Source organism: Pseudophryne corroboree, chromosome 2 (assembly GCF_028390025.1).
Source record: "Pseudophryne corroboree isolate aPseCor3 chromosome 2, aPseCor3.hap2, whole genome shotgun sequence".
Lineage (NCBI taxonomy): Eukaryota > Metazoa > Chordata > Amphibia > Anura > Myobatrachidae > Pseudophryne > Pseudophryne corroboree.
Window position 1 is genome coordinate 316,543,458 of NC_086445.1, and position 18,409 is coordinate 316,561,866.

Genomic DNA, 18,409 nt, shown 5'->3' on the forward strand with positions numbered 1-18,409 from the left:
AAAAATTCTGCACCACCAAATTCAAGGTATGTGCAAAACATGGGACGTGCTGGAATTTGCCCATATTTAATGCACACACAATATTGCTGGCGTTGTCCGATGCCACAAATCCACAGGAGAGTCCAATTGGGGTAAGCCATTCCGCGATGATCTTCCTCAGTTGCCGTAAGAGGTTTTCAGCTGTGTGCGTATTCTGGAAAGCGGTGATACAAAGCGTAGCCTGCCTAGGAAAGAGTTGGCGTTTGCGAGATGCTGCTACTGGTGCCGCCGCTGCTGTTCTTGCGGCGGGAGTCCATACATCTACCCAGTGGGCTGTCACAGTCATATAGTCCTGACCCTGCCCTGCTCCACTTGTCCACATGTCCGTGGTTAAGTGGACATTGGGTACAACTGCATTTTTTAGGACACTGGTGAGTCTTTTTCTGACGTCCGTGTACATTCTCGGTATCGCCTGCCTAGAGAAGTGGAACCTAGATGGTATTTGGTAACGGGGGCACACTGCCTCAATAAATTGTCTAGTTCCCTGTGAACTAACGGCGGATACCGGACGCACGTCTAACACCAACATAGTTGTCAAGGACTCAGTTATCCGCTTTGCAGTAGGATGACTGCTGTGATATTTCATCTTCCTCGCAAAGGACTGTTGAACAGTCAATTGCTTACTGGAAGTAGTACAAGTGGGCTTACGACTTCCCCTCTGGGATGACCATCGACTCCCAGCGGCAACAACAGCAGCGCCAGCAGCAGTAGGCGTTACACGCAAGGATGCATCGGAGGAATCCCAGGCAGGAGAGGACTCGTCAGACTTGCCAGTGACATGGCCTGCAGGACTATTGGCATTCCTGGGGAAGGAGGAAATTGACACTGAGGGAGTTGGTTGGGTGGTTTGCGTGAGCTTGGTTACAAGAGGAAGGGATTTACTGGTCAGTGGACTGCTTCCGCTGTCACCCAAAGTTTTTGAACTTGTCACTGACTTATTATGAATGCGCTGCAGGTGACGTATAAGGGAGGATGTTCCGAGGTGGTTAACGTCCTTGCCCCTACTTATTACAGCTTGACAAAGGGAACACACGGCTTGACACCTGTTGTCCGCATTTCTGGTGAAATACCTCCACACCGAAGAGCTGATTTTTTTGGTATTTTCACCTGGCATGTCAACGGCCATATTCCTCCCACGGACAACAGGTGTCTCCCCGGGTGCCTGACTTAAACAAACCACCTCACCATCAGAATCCTTCTGGTCAATTTCCTCCCCAGCGCCAGCAACACCCATATCCTCCTCATCCTGGTGTACTTCAACACTGACATCTTCAATCTGACTATCAGGAACTGGACTGCGGGTGCTCCTTCCAGCACTTGCAGGGGGCATGCAAATAGTGGAAGGCGCATGCTCTTCACGTCCAGTGTTGGGAAGGTCAGGCATCGCAACCGACACAATTGGACTCTCCTTGTGGATTTGGGATTTCAAAGAACGCACAGTTCTTTGCGGTGCTTTTGCCAGCTTGAGTCTTTTCAGTTTTCTAGCGAGAGGCTGAGTGCTTCCATCCTCATGTGAAGCTGAACCACTAGCCATGAACATAGGCCAGGGCCTCAGCCGTTCCTTGCCACTCCGTGTGGTAAATGGCATATTGGCAAGTTTACGCTTCTCCTCCGACAATTTTATTTTAGGTTTTGGAGTCCTTTTTTTTCTGATATTTGGTGTTTTGGATTTGACATGCTCTGTACTATGACATTGGGCATCGGCCTTGGCAGACGACGTTGCTGGCATTTCATCGTCTCGGCCATGACTAGTGGCAGCAGCTTCAGCACGAGGTGGAAGTGGATCTTGATCTTTCCCTAATTTTGGAACCTCAACTTTTTTGTTCTCCATATTTTATAGGCAGAACTAAAAGGCACCTCAGGTAAACAATGGAGATGGATGGATTGGATACTAGTATACAATTATGGACGGACTGCCACGGTTAGGTGGTATAAAAAAACCACGGTTAGGTGGTATATATTGTAATACAATTATGGATGGACGGACTGCCTGCCGAGTGCCGACACAGAGGTAGCCACAGCCGTGAACTACCGCACTGTACACTGGTTGATAAAGAGATAGTAGTATACTCGTAACAACTAGTATGACTGACTATGACGGTATAAAGAATGAAAAAAAAACCACGGTTAGGTGGTATATATTGTAATACAATTATGGATGGACGGACTGCCTGCCGAGTTCCGACACAGAGGTAGCCACAGCCGTGAACTACCGCACTGTACACTGGTTGATAAAGAGATAGTAGTATACTCGTAACAACTAGTATGACTGACTATGACGGTATAAAGAATGAAAAAAAAACCACGGTTAGGTGGTATATATTATAATACAATTATGGATGGACGGACTGCCTGCCGAGTGCCGACACAGAGGTAGCCACAGCCGTGAACTACCGCACTGTACACTGGTTGATAAAGAGATAGTAGTATACTCGTAACAACTAGTATGACTGACTATGACGGTATAAAGAATGAAAAAAAAACCACGGTTAGGTGGTATATATTATAATACAATTATGGATGGACGGACTGCCTGCCGACTGCCGACACAGAGGTAGCCACAGCCGTGAACTTCCGCACTGTACACTGGTTGATAAAGAGATAGTAGTATACTCGTAACAACTAGTATGACACTATGACGGTATAAAGAATGAAAAAAAAACCACGGTTAGGTGGTATATATTATAATACAATTATGGATGGACGGACTGCCTGCCGACTGCCGACACAGAGGTAGCCACAGCCGTGAACTACCGCACTGTACACTGGTTGATAAAGAGATAGTAGTATACTCGTAACAACTAGTATGACACTATGACGGTATAAAGAATGAAAAAAAAACCACGGTTAGGTGGTATATATTATAATAATACAATTATGGATGGACGGACTGCCTGCCGACTGCCGACACAGAGGTAGCCACAGCCGTGAACTACCGCACTGTACACTGGTTGATAAAGAGATAGTAGTATACTCGTAACAACTAGTATGACTATGACGACGGTATAAAGAAAGAAAAAAAAATACCACGGTTAGGTGGTATATAATTATACAATTATGGATGGACGGACTGCCTGCCGAGTGCCGACTGCCGACACAGAGGTAGCCACAGCCGTGAACTACCGCACTGTACTGTGTCTGCTGCTAATATAGACTGGTTGATAAAGAGATAGTATACAACAATATACTACTATACTGGTGGTCAGGCACTGGTCACCACTAGTCACACTGGCAGTGGCACTCCTGCAGCAAAAGTGTGCACTGTTTAATTTTAAATTAATATAATATTATGTACTCCTGGCTCCTGCTATAACAACCTGCAGTGCTCCCCAGTCTCCCCCACAATTATTATAAGCTTTTATACATTGATGTGCAGCACACTGGGCTGAGCTGAGTGCACACAGACTGAGTCACACTGTGTGACTGCTGTGTATCGTTTTTTTCAGGCAGAGAACGGATATAGCAGAGAACGGATATATTAAATAAAAGTTAACTTAACAACAACTGCACTGGTCACTGTGGTAAACTCTGTCTGCACAATCTCTCTCTCTCTCTCTCTCTTCTAATCTATTCTAATGGAGAGGACGCCAGCCACGTCCTCTCCCTATCAATCTCAATGCACGTGTGAAAATGGCGGCGACGCGCGGCTCCTTATATAGAATCCGAGTCTCGCGAGAATCCGACAGCGTCATGATGACGTTCGGGCGCGCTCGGGTTAACCGAGCAAGGCGGGAAGATCCGAGTCGCTCGGACCCGTGAAAAAAAAAGTGAAGTTCGTGCGGGTTCGGATTCAAAGAAACCGAACCCGCTCATCTCTAAAGTATACACCTGTCATCTTTTGCACCTAGCGGAAATACACCCTGGTGATGATGGTTTGTAGTCATATGATACCCATGCAGAAGTGGCCACTTACCCAGGTGCATACAGCTGGACATATGGGTGAAAATACACTGTGTCCGTGCAAGTCTCTTTTAAGTAATGTACTCCCAATATGCTACCATCCCTGCATCAGCCTCTAAAGGTCACGCACTGTGATTATGCTGCCAGCAAAAGGTAACATATTGCTTATGTGCCATTCTGCATTTTGGTTTACACGGACACCATTGATTACTTGTTCATTTCAAGAGCTAAACAATTAACATAATTTGGAAATTAGTGCTTTTCATTAAAGGTCTTTGTGCTGTGGCAGAACAATTTATATTTTTTATGTTTGAACACATCCATAGACATTGTTAGCCGTTGATAAATAAATAGAATCTCACACTCAGCCCTATACAAATCAGCAACAGTCTGATTTCACTGTTGCAGAAATAAACTGCTTATTCTACAGAGCCGCATGGAAACAGCTGACATGGTGAAGGTCAGAGTGTGAAATCAAATCTTGATTGGAAATATATTTGATTAATCCTCTTATTAGATTTTGACAGGAGACTCAAAAATGCCAGTATAGGTATGAGGTGAGGTAATATGGTTTCCCAGATAACATATTAGTTCCACTGGACACTGGCTGCTTGTGTTTTCACTAGGTATGTCCTTGTACAGACTTTCATGCTGTCATATAGTCATTTACAAATAGCAGTATTTTCAATAGAAATGATGGTATAGGTATACTAGTACAGGTATATAGTTATTTCCTATGTGTATACTTTTACTATTCTGTTATACAGGGGCATACACTGTCAACGCTTGGAAAGAAATACTGTGGAGAGAGATTAACTACCAACCAATCCGCTCCTGTCACTTTACAGGCTGTGTTTGAAAAATGACAGGAGCTGATTGGTTGGTAGTTTATCTCTCTCCACGTTATCACTCTCCAAGCACAGAGCCGGCCCTAGCCAATATGATGCCCTAGGCAAGATTTTGGCTGGTGCCCCCCAAGCACCACCACTGGTTCCGCCTCTGACCTTGCACCTCTTTCCCAGCACCATCACCCCTCATCCATAGCAGTCCTTATTTTGGGGTTTGTACCCCCTATATTTTAAATAGGAACAGTTCGCACATTTGGCGCACAGCCCAAAAAGGAGTGTGTTTTTGCTGGCAAGGGGCATGGCCACACAATAGTAACCCCAATTCCAATTACACCACTCAGTACTGCAACTTTATTCACATTTGATCATGCGATAATGTCCATAATTCATATTACATCCCACAGTAGTGTCACTTTACCTTATAAACGTTACTCCTCACAGTAGAGCCCCTTATTCACATTACATCACACTGAATTGCTCCTTATTCACATTACACCACACCATATTGCTCTTTATTCACATTAGACGACACAGTAGTGCCCTTTCTATACGCAACGCTACATAGTAGAGCACCTTATACACATAATGCCACACAGTAATGCCCCTTACACATATGAGACACATTATTATTGTCCTTATAAACATAATGTGCCTTACACATATGCTGCACATTATTAATGCCCTTATACACATAATAACACACATAGTGCCCCTTACACATATGTTGCACATTATTAATGCATTTTTACATGACACACATAATGCTCCTTACACATATTCTGAACACTACTGCACAACCAACCCAATCACATGCACACAGCACTCACACTGCCACTAACACTGTGACCTCTGCCTCTGCTTGGATACAGATGTGTCCTCATAAATCTTGCCTCAATGCTAATGTCGGGCACTTTTTATTTTATGAAAATGCATCTTATTTGCATTGCTATGTGGTTAGGATGCACAACCAGCGTCTGCTGATTAAAATGATATGCAGCATGCCTATATACTGTGGGAGACTGTGGCTGTATCTGCATATGAAATGTTACACACAGAATATAGGCATGCCGCATATCATTTTAATCAGCAGAAGCTGCTGATGCCCCTAGGCATATCAAATGCCCTAGGCAATTGCCTAGTTTGCCTATGCCTATGGCCGGCTCTGTCCATGCATTAATGCATATGCCCCATTATGTACATCATGTACAGTTTATGGGGGCAAGCAACCTCTATGGGCTTATATATAGTATACACATGTACACTTTGCATTTACAGTACAGTCAGTCTGAGCAGCTGTCAAGATAAAGCTCATTAATGTCTATAGCAAACGCAATGTCTATACACACTGACAATTTCTAAACTATTTGTTGCGTTCATGGTCTGTCATCTGTTTGGGAACATGTCAGTTTGTACTTATATAATGGCTGCTATAGACATTCATTATCTGTACTCTGACAGCCTGTCTATCTGCAGTGTGCAAAGCAAGCACCTGTGTACATCTACTAATAAGGGGTCTATTTACTAAGCCTTGAATGGAGATAAAGCGGACGGTGATAAAGTACCAGCCAATCGCCTACTAACTGTCATTTTTCAAACCCTACTTGTGACATGGCAGCTAGGAGTTGATTGGCTGGTCATTTATCTCCTGCTTTATAACTAATACACGTTTTATAACTAATACAAGTTACAGCAATCCTACATTCAGATGATAAAGAACAACTGCAATCTAAGGTTTTCTTTTTTTTTACTAAAAAACACAATATGCGAACGTGTTGTGTGTTACCAACTTGGAGTGCTCCATCTAGTCAGGTCCGTATTATGCTTTATGGGGGCCTAGGGCATAGTGGACCAAGAAAGCACTAGTGCTATTTCAAAAGAGAAAAGGAAAGGAAGGCCGATTACACTGTGATAAAAGAAGTCAGCAGGTGTCCATATGAATTCTGAAAGTGTACATGATGGCATACTATAAGCTCTGCTTCTCAAACGTCAACTGCAGTAGGGTAAAGGACTGAAGTGTCTGATGGGGCCTAAAATACTGGAAAGTCTAGGCAGTGGTGTCACAAGGGGGGTGCGGCCCGCACCCAGGTGTCACCCGCAGAGGGGTGACACCAAAGTGCCAGCTCCTGCTCCGTGACAGGAGCTGTGTGCTGCACTGTAACATTACGTGCAGCAACTCAGTTTCTGTCGCCATGTAAGAGCAGGCAACAGACACGCTATTGCCCGGGGGCAGCCCGCAACTTCCGAACCCCTGGAGTGACGAAAACGCGGGTCGGAGTGTTTAGCCACACTCCCTCCAGCAAAGTCACGCCCATCCCAAGGGTCACCTGTTTAGCCACACCCCCTCCCTTGAAGCCACTCTCCTTTCACGCCCACGGCCGCTCCGGGTGCAAAGGAGGTGAGTGACGCCTCTGAGCCTAGGGGCCCTGAAACAGGTTAATACGGCCCTGCATCCAGTCAGCCTACTATAGAAGAAAATATTACTTACAGTAGCAGTATTCCTGGATACAGATGGCAAAGTTGACATGAGGTTTTGAAGTGATATTTTCTCTCCTCCCACCATGCATATTCCAGCTGGACCCGCAAACATGTAATGCACAGGACAGACAATTAGAAGCATTTTCTACAACAAAAATGCACATTATTGGTGTTTCTGATTCAGTAGCAACATTGGAAATGAAAGTTGCTCACTTACTACATGAAGGCCCTTCGTCATCATAGAAAATAGTTTTCCTTCAGAGTTTTGCTGAACATGTACAGTATATATACTCAGGGCTTAAAGTGGTCCTGGAGAGGTGGTGGAACTCATTTACCCCACCACCTGCTCCTTCACCTCCCCTTAGGCGGATCCAGGGCCAGTGCTAAGATTTTAGGTACCCGCATGCAAACTATTAATTTGTGCATTACCTCTCATACTTTATAAAGGGATAATGGTCTCACAAGGAAGGGGCGTGGTCACACAATAGTACCCCCAATTCAAATTACTCTACACAGTAGCACAATGTTGTCCCAATTACACCGCATGTAGTGCACCTGATTCATATTACACCACATAGTAGTGCCCCTTATTCACATTACAACACAAAGTAGTGCCCCTTATTCACATTATGTCACTCAGTAGTGCCCTTTATTCATATTACTCTACACAGTGGTACCACATATACACGTTGTGGAATTACTGTGCAAGACATGGAGGAGGGGGAACTGGTTCCCCCTACAATTACAGGTGGTGGAACCCAGTTCCACCTCGTTCCCTCCCACTTTAACCCCTGTATATACTATAGAAGGGATGTAGTTGGCATCTTTATGGTTAGTTAAGCCAGCGGTCAGTAGACCGGCGCTAAATTCCCAACACCGGAATCCCTAAAGTCATCATCCTGAACCTAAGTATGTCGGGGAAGGTTAGGGATAGAGGGCCTAATTCAGACCTGATCGCTAGCAAGCTATTTTTGCACTGCTGCAATCAGATAGTCACCACCTACAGGGGGAGTGTATTTTAGCTGTGCAAGTGTGCAAACGCATGTGTAGCAGAGCTGTACAAACAGATTTTGTGCAATCTCTGCACAGCCCAGGACTTACTCAGCCGCTGCAATTACATCAGCCTGTCTGGGATCGGAATGGACGTCAAGAACCCTCCCTGCAAACGCATGGATACGCCTGCGTTTTTCCAGACACTCGCTGAAAATGGTCAGTTGACACCCACAAACGCCCTCTTCCTGTCAATCTCCTTGCGATCGCCCATGCAAACGGATCCATCGCACAAACCCATCACTGAGCGGCGATCCGCTTTGTACCCGTGCGACACGGTGCATACGCATGCACAGTTTGTGCCTGATTGCCTGCTATGTGAAAACGCACAGCAGTGCTCAGGTCTGCATTACCCCCAGAATGCGGGAGTTGAGGGTTAGGGATAGGCAGTAGGGGGAGGGTTAGGCTGCGGGAGGTATGGGTTAGGCACTAGGGGGAGAGTTAGAGTTAGGCTGCGGGAGGTTTAGGGTTAGGGTAAGGCTGTGGGATGGGAGGGTTAGGGTGAGGGGTAGATTTAGCGTATTCACTAAAAAGTGTTGGGATTCTGACAGTTGGGATGCTGCTGTGGGTATTCCAACTGCTGGTATCCTCACTATCGGTATCCCACACCCGACCCCTGTAAAATGTGTAAGCAGATAACATTAAATTAATCTAAAATTCAAGGGTAAACCAGAAAGTGATGCTGTTTATGTAAAGGGATGAAGAGACAGGAATGGAACTGTTTCTCAGAAAGAGCAGACATACAGATGTAGCCATGCATATCTATGCCGCAATATATTAAGCTGAAAGCAAATACATATAGAGCAATAAAAATATCACTATTAAAAATATATAATCACAGATTACCTATCATTAGCTAGGACACTAATCCCTGAATGTTCGTTAAGTCCCCTAGGTGTTATAGTACCCAAACGGAAAATCCAGCGTGCTTCACATTGTAATAATATTATTACAATAATATTGCTCTATATGTATTTGCTTTCAGCTTAATATATTCACTAGACCTTATGCTACCTTGATTGATTAGGTCAGTATTCGACATTGCATTTGTTTAGCTATCATAGCAGTATTTCTGCTTAATACATCCATGCTATCTCGGCTTATCGGGACAATATGGTTCACAGTATGTTGTACAGTTTATGTAGGAGGATTCTTGTTAGGCACTTGTATGTCAGCTAGCGATACTGTTTTTGCCTGCCATCTCTATATGTATGTGTTTGTATATGATTGTTATTGTTTTGATGTTGCCTTGGCTACGGGCGCCGTCTGACGCTCTCTGTAGTCCGTCATGACGTCACCCTCGATGCGCCCGCCGGGTGTGCAGTCCCGCCGTAGCGCTCGGTCTTCACGTGGTGATCACCTATTTAAGGTATGTTGTGTTTACTGTGTTTGTATTACCTGACGAAAATGCCACAGTATTAAAACGGGCATTGAAACGTTGTATTTCTACCTAAGTCTCAAGTGTCAATCATTGGAGTGCCGCACCACCTCTGCTGTTTATATATGTGTGTGTGTGTGTGTGTGTGTGTGTGTGTGTGTGTGTGTGTGTGTGTGTGAGTGTCTGCCTGGGGGTAAATTTTTGGTATTATTACAATGTATTAGTGATTCATGGAACAAAGTAAATATTACATTTTACAATAAATGTTAATTAAATAGGTTATGGGATCAGATTAGCATGTATTAGGCTCTTTGATAGACAGGACTATCTTGCCAAAAGACGCTATCATCATGTCCCATGGAGATTGTGAATACATACACGCGCATGTATTCCCTAGAAATTGCGTCATTCACTTATTCTGCAGAGAAGATGATGTGGTTATATTATATGATGTGGAACTTTTAAACAGATTTATAACTAATAATTTTATCTTAATCAAACAATGTTCTGATTAAAGTAAAAAATTAACATTTATATTAGATATATCATCTATTTTAACAAAATAAAACAGTTGAGAAATAATAAGAATTATATCACCAAATAAGGAGGATTGATTGAAGATTGTTTATAGTCTTCCGGGTTTGATCCTGTTGAACATTCCTTGGTGTATTCTTCCACCAAAAATTAAAAACAAATAAATAACATTAATAACCTAAATTAGTTACATTATTTTTAGAGATTAAAAATATTAAAATGTATAATATTTTATAAAGTTAAATATTACATATCACTTAGTTGCTTTTTTACTTACCAGAGATTATTAGAACCTGTCATTGTATGATCCATAGGATTTAAAAAAAAAAAAAAAATTAACCTAATTTAACTTTTGATTTTTTAAACTAAATCAAACATTAACAGTGTTTTGAACTTGAAAATAAATTTTTAAAAGTGATAGTGACTAGGGACTTAGTCATATTTAAGATAGAAGGCAATGGAACGGAGAAATTCCACCAAATCCACATTCCCAAGCTGAGATACGCATTTCTGGAGAGCTTCCTCACGATTTTTGTGTTCGCGCTTTTGTGGTGTTTTGAGAACATTAAAAGTCACTTTTTCAATAAGGCTCTTTGTTACTTTTTGCTCCTTGTGAAAAGCCATTATAACTTTGTAGAGCCCAAGTTTTTTTTCTCCAAGGACTATGTTCCACCTTCTGTGCCAGCCCTCCAACTTGTTTTGGGTTCTTGGAATACCACCAAGCATATTATCATAGACAGACCAAATGCTAGGTGGAAAAAGTGGGGGAGATCTTGTTTGACTTCTGCCACTGGTTCTAATACGTCCCAAAACGTAGGTCTCCTCAAAATAGTTCATTAAAGGGGACACATTGGGTGGCATTATTTTTTTTACTTCTTCAAAGGCAGCAGGAATTTCATCTGGTGGAAGAAAAGCAAGTGCTTGAAGATGCCTTAGTTTCAAACAAAATGAATGGTCACGTCCATATTGTGTTGCAAGTCCAAAAGATTGGATTTTTCTCCAAATGTTTTGTCCTAGATGAAACAGACAACACTTATGTGTGCTGTCAGGAAATACATCCTTTGCAGCTTGTATTGCTGCATTTTCAAAATCAGTTAAAACAAACTGGGGAGCAAACTGGATGTCAAATTGTAAAGCATAATCCTGTAGATCTTCCAGAAATCTAGTATAGCAATCTTGGCTCTTGCTACTCAGCAATCCATAAACAAGTGGAACAAATCTTTGTGTTGATTCATCTGTTCCAATCATAGCATGAATGGAATATATCTGACGGAATAAGGTGGGGCAAGTTTTAAAAGTGCCATCCATAACCCAACAAGCTGCTTCATGAAGTTTTCTTAAGTTGACTTCAGTAGTAAATAAAAGGATTCGTTCATTATGGAAAGCGGTGTCCTTTGCCAAAAATTGAATGTCATCGATGTGGGACAAATGTTGTGGGATATCAATTTGATCCAGGGAGGTCGGTTCTGGAGGGCAATCTTCTCTCCTGGCTCTTTTTACTAGTTGTTGTAGACATTCCCCGTTGGGCATACAGGGAGCACTTGTTGATGGCATATCTGTAGTTACAGATTGAATGATGACAGATGGGGGATCATTGGTATCCCGAGCACGTTGTTTGATAGCTGCCTGAGCTAAAGCCACATCAGTTTTCTCAGGTTTAGGGGCATGGTTATGTTCTCCATGAGTGTTGAGCTGATGCTGTCCAGCCACAATCGTGGTCTTAGCAAAGCAAGCGCAAGGTCCTGTCTGACGCTCCGTGCAGTGCCAATACACCACATCACCGCGCTGCTTGTTCTTTGCAAGAAGGTAGCCATCGATGTTCAGTAGCATTCCTTTACGGGAAGGAACAAAACGAAAAGGTGATTCTTCTGCCATTGTTGAATAAAAATCGGTAGGACATGGATAAACCACAGAATACTTGAATCTGATAAATGGATGAAAGTATATATCCCACTGTGTTTTGAAATTCCTATTTATTGCTTTGAAAGAAGGAGGAGTTATTAATAATAACGTTTGGCTTAGTGGACCAATGGAAATGTCGTATTTAAAAAAAAAACGGGAAGACAAATAATGTTTGAATTTAAGAAAAGGTACTATTTTGTTTGTTGAATATAAACGAAATATAGTGTTTTATCACATTTCAGAGAAAAATATTATTTACAGAAAAAAACGTGGTGCGATGTAGAAGGGGTTTGGGGTGCACAGAAGGTAAAGTGGGTGCACATCCATTATGGTTGATGACTGCAGGATGGTACTGCCATTTGCAGGAATGCTGTGAGGGATTGAAGGGCAGGCTGGGAGCTGTAGTGCCATGGCTTAAAGTAGCGGCGGGGGTTGAGGTTTGGACGGGGACCGTCAGGAGTGTATCTAAGGGTCCGGGGGCCCCTGGTAAAGTAAGGGGCTGGCACCCCCACCCCACCCCCTACACACTTTTGAAATAAGGTGCGAGTATTGGAAATAGGGCATGGTCTTGTGGGGGAAGGGCGTGGACACAATAGTACTTCCAATTCAAATTATGCCACACAGTAGTGTCCCTCATACACATTACACCGCACAGTAGTGTCTCGTATTCACGTTACACCATCCCTCCCCCCTAACCCTAACCCACCTTTCCCACAGCCTGACCCTAGCCCCCCACCCCCAGCCTCTTCAGTGGTGCCTAACCCTAGCCCACCCTTCCTAATCTCCCTCCCTGCAGCCTAACCCTCCCTCCCTCTCAGCCTAACCTTAACCTTCCCACACGGCTTGCCAGTGTGGACTTTGGCACCAACTCGATGCGGATTCTGGCTTTCTGCATCGCTATCTATGTTGGGATGCCAGCATCAGCATTCCGAGCAGTTTCACGATGCTGGTGTCAGCTTTCCGACCGCCAGGATGCCAAACGCCTTAATGTCTCATATGTCACCCCTGCCTGAACTTCCTCCTTCCCTTACTTACCTTTTTGCACCTCTCATGCCTCCTGATCCTCTTTAGCCCTGTAGTTTTCAGTCCCTCATTCCATCTCTCAGTCTCACCCCCCTCACTCCCTCCCCCTATCACAAATGTACCACACTCCCACCTTCCATCTCCCACATCACACCTGTACCTCACTCCCACCTTCCATCTCCCACACCTCTTCTTCACTCCCACCTTCCGTCTCCCCTGCACCTCGCTTCCACCTTCCATCTCCCCTGCACCTCGCTCCCACCTTACATTTCTCAAACCTCGTCTTCAATCCCACCTTCCATCTCCCCTGCACCACGCTCCCACCTTCCACCTCCCCTGCACCTTGCTCCCACCTTCCATCTCCCCTGCAACTCGCTCCCACCTTCCATCTCCCCTGCATCTCGCTCCCACCTTCCATCTTTCACACCACTTCTTCACTCCAGCCTTCTGTCTCCCCTGCACCTCGCTCCCACCTTCCACCTCCCCTGTACCTCGCTCCTACCTTCCATCTCCCCTGCACCTCGCTCCCACCTTCCATCTCCCCTGCACCTCGCTCCCACCTTACATTTCTCACACCTCTTCTTCACTCCCGCCTTCCGTCTCCCCTGCACCTCGCTCCCACCTTCCACCTCCCCTGCACCTCGCTCCCACCTTCCGTCTCCCACATCACACCTGTACCTCACTCCCACCTTCCATCTCCCACACCTCTTCTTCACTCCCACCTTCCGTCTCTCCTGCACCTCGCTCCCACCTTACATTTCTCAAACCTCGTCTTCAATCCCACCTTCCATCTCCCCTGCACCTCGCTCCCACCTTCCACCTCCCATGCACCTTGCTCCCACCTTCCATCTCCCCTGCACCTCGCTCCCACCTTCCATCTCCCCTGCACCTTGCTCCCACCTTCCATCTCTCACACCACTTCTTCACTCCAGCCTTCTGTCTCCCCTGCACCTCGCTCCCACCTTCCACCTCCCCTGCACCTCGCTCCTACCTTCCATCTCCCCTGCACCTCGCTCCCACCTTACATTTCTCACACCTCTTCTTCACTCCCACCTTCCGTCTCCCCTGCACCTCGCTCCCACCTTCCACCTCCCCTGCACCTCGCTCCCACCTTCCGTCTCCCACACCTGTACCTTGCTCCCACCTTCCACCTCCCCTGCACCTTGCTCCCACCTTCCATCTATCACACCTCTTCTTCACTCCCGCCTTCCGTCTCCCCTGCACCACGCTCCCACCTTCCACCTCCCCTGCACCTCGCTCCCACCTTCCACCTCCCCTGCACCTCGCTCCCACCTTCCACCTCCCCTACACCTCGCTCCCACCTTCCACCTCCCCTGCACCTCGCTCCCACCTTCCACCTCCCCTGCACCTTGCTCCCACCTTCCATCTCCCCTGCACCTCGCTCCCACCTTCCACCTCCCCTGCACCTCGCTCCCACCTTCCACCTCCCCTGCACCTTGCTCCCACCTTCCATCTCCCCTGCACCTCGCTCCCACCTTCTATCTCCCCTGCACCTCGCTCCCACCTTCCGTCTCCCACACCTGTACCTTGGTCCCACCTTCTATCTCCCCCACACCTCACTCCCACCTTCCATGTCTCACACCTGTACCTTGCTCCCACCTTCTATCCCCCACACCTGCACCTCACTCTCACTTTCCATCTCTCACACTAGTACATTGCTCCCTCAGATTATTAGCCCCTAGTACAGGGATCCCCCTTCCTCTCAGATACATTATCTCCCTTAGCACAGAATAGCCAGCTCCTCCCAATATAGAAGATTCCCCCATCCCCCTGTGACAGATCTTCCCCTATCAGCCAGTACATCTCACGCACAGAACCTTCTCCTGGTATGCGGTGTCTGCTCCATTGGCAGGTTAGGAACCACGGCAGACAGTGTCACATTGGGAGCCGGGAAGAGATGGTACCCGCACATTGTGATTGCATATTGTGTATTATGTGTAATTAGTCAGCAAGTGCTGGCCAGGGCTGGTTCTATATTAAATATTTGTGCAGTGTCTGACTAGGCATGTGGGCGGTGTCCAACATCAGGGTGTCTCTGTGCACACATGCCACCCACCGTGTGCATGCCTATGCCCCCTCCCCCATAGCAGAGCAATTAGCCCCCTGAATCCCCCTGCCCCATGTGTCTCTGCCTTATGCCCTACCCCCTAAGAGCAGTGTTAGCAGCTGCTCCTACACCCCCATGTCTCCCCCCTATAACAGTGTCATACTCCCCTGTGCCCCCACTTTCCATAGTTCTCCCCCTCATAGCAGTGTCATTACTCCCTTCCCCCACTCCCCATAGGTCTCCCACTCCCACATAGCGGTGTCATTACCCCCTTCCCCCACTCCTCATAGGTCTCCCACTCCCACATAGCAGTGTCATTACCCCCTTCCCCCACTCCCCATAGGTCTCCCACTCCCACATAGCAGTGTCATTACCCCCTTCCCCCACTCCCCATAGGTCTCCCACTCCCACATAGCGGTGTCATTACCCCCCTTCCCCCACTCCCCGTAGGTCTCCCACTCCCACATAGCAGTGTCATTACCCCCCTTCCCCCACTCCTCATAGGTCTCCCCCGCATAGCATTGTTATTAGCCACCTTCCTCTCCCCATAAGTCCCCCGTTTGCCCCATCCATATCTTACCTTTGTGCTGTGATGCTGCAGTGCTGGGGCAGGGTTCTGGCTCCGCAGGCTCAGTGCCTGGCTTCCTCTGCAGCTGCCGTCTGTGCTCAGCCACAGGGCAGGCAGAAAGTGAAAGTAAAGTCACTTCCTGCCTATGTGAGCAGAGGTCCGGCTCTGTGTGCTGCTGCTGCTGCAGCCTCCGTCCTAAAGGGCCCCATGCACTAGAACGATAATGCCCGATTTCACCCCAATTTGGGCATTCGGGACGATATATTGGGTGAAATCGGGAATTTTCGTTGTGCTCTACAGTCTACACCCGATCTGATCCGATGCGCGTTCCCGTGAGCATCGGATCGGATCACCCTAGAGTCGACATATCACGAGTGCTGCACTCGTGATATGTCGGATCCCGCAGGAATGGCTGGGATAGTAAAAGACACACTGTATGCGGTCCTTTTGCATACAATGTATTTTTTACTATCCTGCCGCCCAGGAGGCTGCTGGGATGTTGAAGGGAAATCTTAGATGAAATGACAGAATGTCATGTCGTGTAAGTGTATTGGGCCCTTAACTCTCCTCTCTCCTCCTGGCTGGCTGTGATAACAGAGCTGGCCCTAGCCTTGGGAACGGATGCTCCTGGGCATTCCAGTTGCCCTAGACAGTTGCCTATAATGCCTATTGGCTAGGGCCAGCTCTGGGTGAGAGTATGTTACTGCCGGTGTCCATCAGCACCGCACTGCACTAGTGATCAGACTAGTGTCCGGTAGCACCGCACTTGTAATCAGACTCAAAATAAACTACAGCTCCCAGCAGCCCTTGCTGCCGGGAGCTCCTAGCAACAAGGGCTGCTGGGAGCTGTAGTTTATTTAGAGTCTGATTACAAGTGCGGTGCTGCCGGACACTAGTCTGATCACTAGTGCAGTGCGGTGCTGATGGACACCGGCGCCGCGCCGGCAGTAACAGACTCTCACCAGGTACAATCTGACAGTACTACTCTTCTACCCTTTGGCCGCGGGTGCGGCGCCCCCTCCTTGCATGGCGCCCCTGGCGAGTGCCATCCTGGTCAATAGGTAAATACACCCCTGGGGACCGTCTTAAAGTAGAGCTATAAGTATAGATGGGATGAAGAGGCGCCCCTCGGTCTGGGCGTCTAGAATTAGCGGGTAGGGGGTCAGGCAGTAGAGGGGGTGCAGTGCTGGGAATGGGGGTGCCCATCCCTTCAGGTATATGACTGCAGGGTGGACGTTGGGCCAGGCATTTTCAGTAACGCTGTGAGGGATTGAAGGGCAGGCTGGGAGCTTTAGTGCCACGGCTTAAAGTAGCGGTGGGGGTTGAGGTTTAGACGGGACCGTCTTAAAGTAGACCAGTATGTATCGATGGGATGAAGAGGCGCCCCTAGTTCTGGGAGTCTATAATTAGCGGATAGGGGGTCAGGCAGGAGAGGGGGTGCAGAGCTGGGACTGGGGGTGCCCATCCCTTCAGGTATATGACCAGGGTGGACGTTGGGCCTTGCAGTTTCAGTAACGCTGTGAGTTATTGAAGGGCAGGCTGGGATCTGTAGTGCCATGGATTAAAGTAGCGGCGGGGGTTGAGGTTTAGACGGGGACCGTCTTAAAGTAGACCAGTATGTATCGATGGGATGAAGAGGCGCGCCTAGGTCTGGGAGTCTGGAATTAGCGGCTACTGGGTCCGGGAGGAGAGGGGGTGCAGAGCTGGGACTGGGGGTGCCCATCCATTAAGCTAGATGACTGCAAGCTGGCTGTAGGGTCTTGCATTGCCATGAGCACTACCATGGAATAATGGTCAATTTTTAACCTGCAGTTCCAAGGGTTACTGTGGCGTTGAGGTATGCACTATTACCGGAATGCATCTTTCAAGAGTCATATTTTTTTAATAGTGTGTTAACATTGTGCAAACAACTAAACATACAGAAATAAAAGGGGAGAGGAGTGGAATTGGAGTAGTAGGAAAAATAAGGGTGTGCTGCTGATACTGGCGGTGGAATAAGGGCTGGTGATTTTTTTGTGGAGGATAACGTTGATAATAGGGATGAAAAGATTGGACATATATGTAACTGTTGGATTCATTAGGTGGCACGTGATGTATGTAACAATGGTTAGAGTATCATAGGGGGTTGAGATTTTATCGGGGAATAGTGTTCAGATAGAAGATTGTTTATTGAAGGGGTATATAACAAAGTAATACGGTGAAGATATGATAAGAGTACATAAATCATAAATAAGAATAGTAGGCTGAAAGGACACTGCGATAATAGGAGACTTGTATGTGGTTTGATGAGTCAGGTGTTTAGAGAGAAGACAAGTGGAGCCTGGACAAGATAATATCATTAAGAATGGTTTTGTTACGGTGGTAGTTAATTGAATTATTTTACTTGGAGAGGAAATTTTGTAGACTGACGCCAGTGTGGTGGTGGGGATATTTAAGAAATGAGTGCTAGGAAGATTATATTTCGATAGTGTATAGTGTTTGTGGAGGAGGAGGAGGAGGAGGAGGAGGAGGAGGAGGAGGAGGAGGAGGAGGAGGGAGAATTACGACTTTGGTCATAATTAATCAAAAAATAAAATATGGACTAGACCAAGGAATATTGTGGTATATTGCTGTGCGGAGCATGT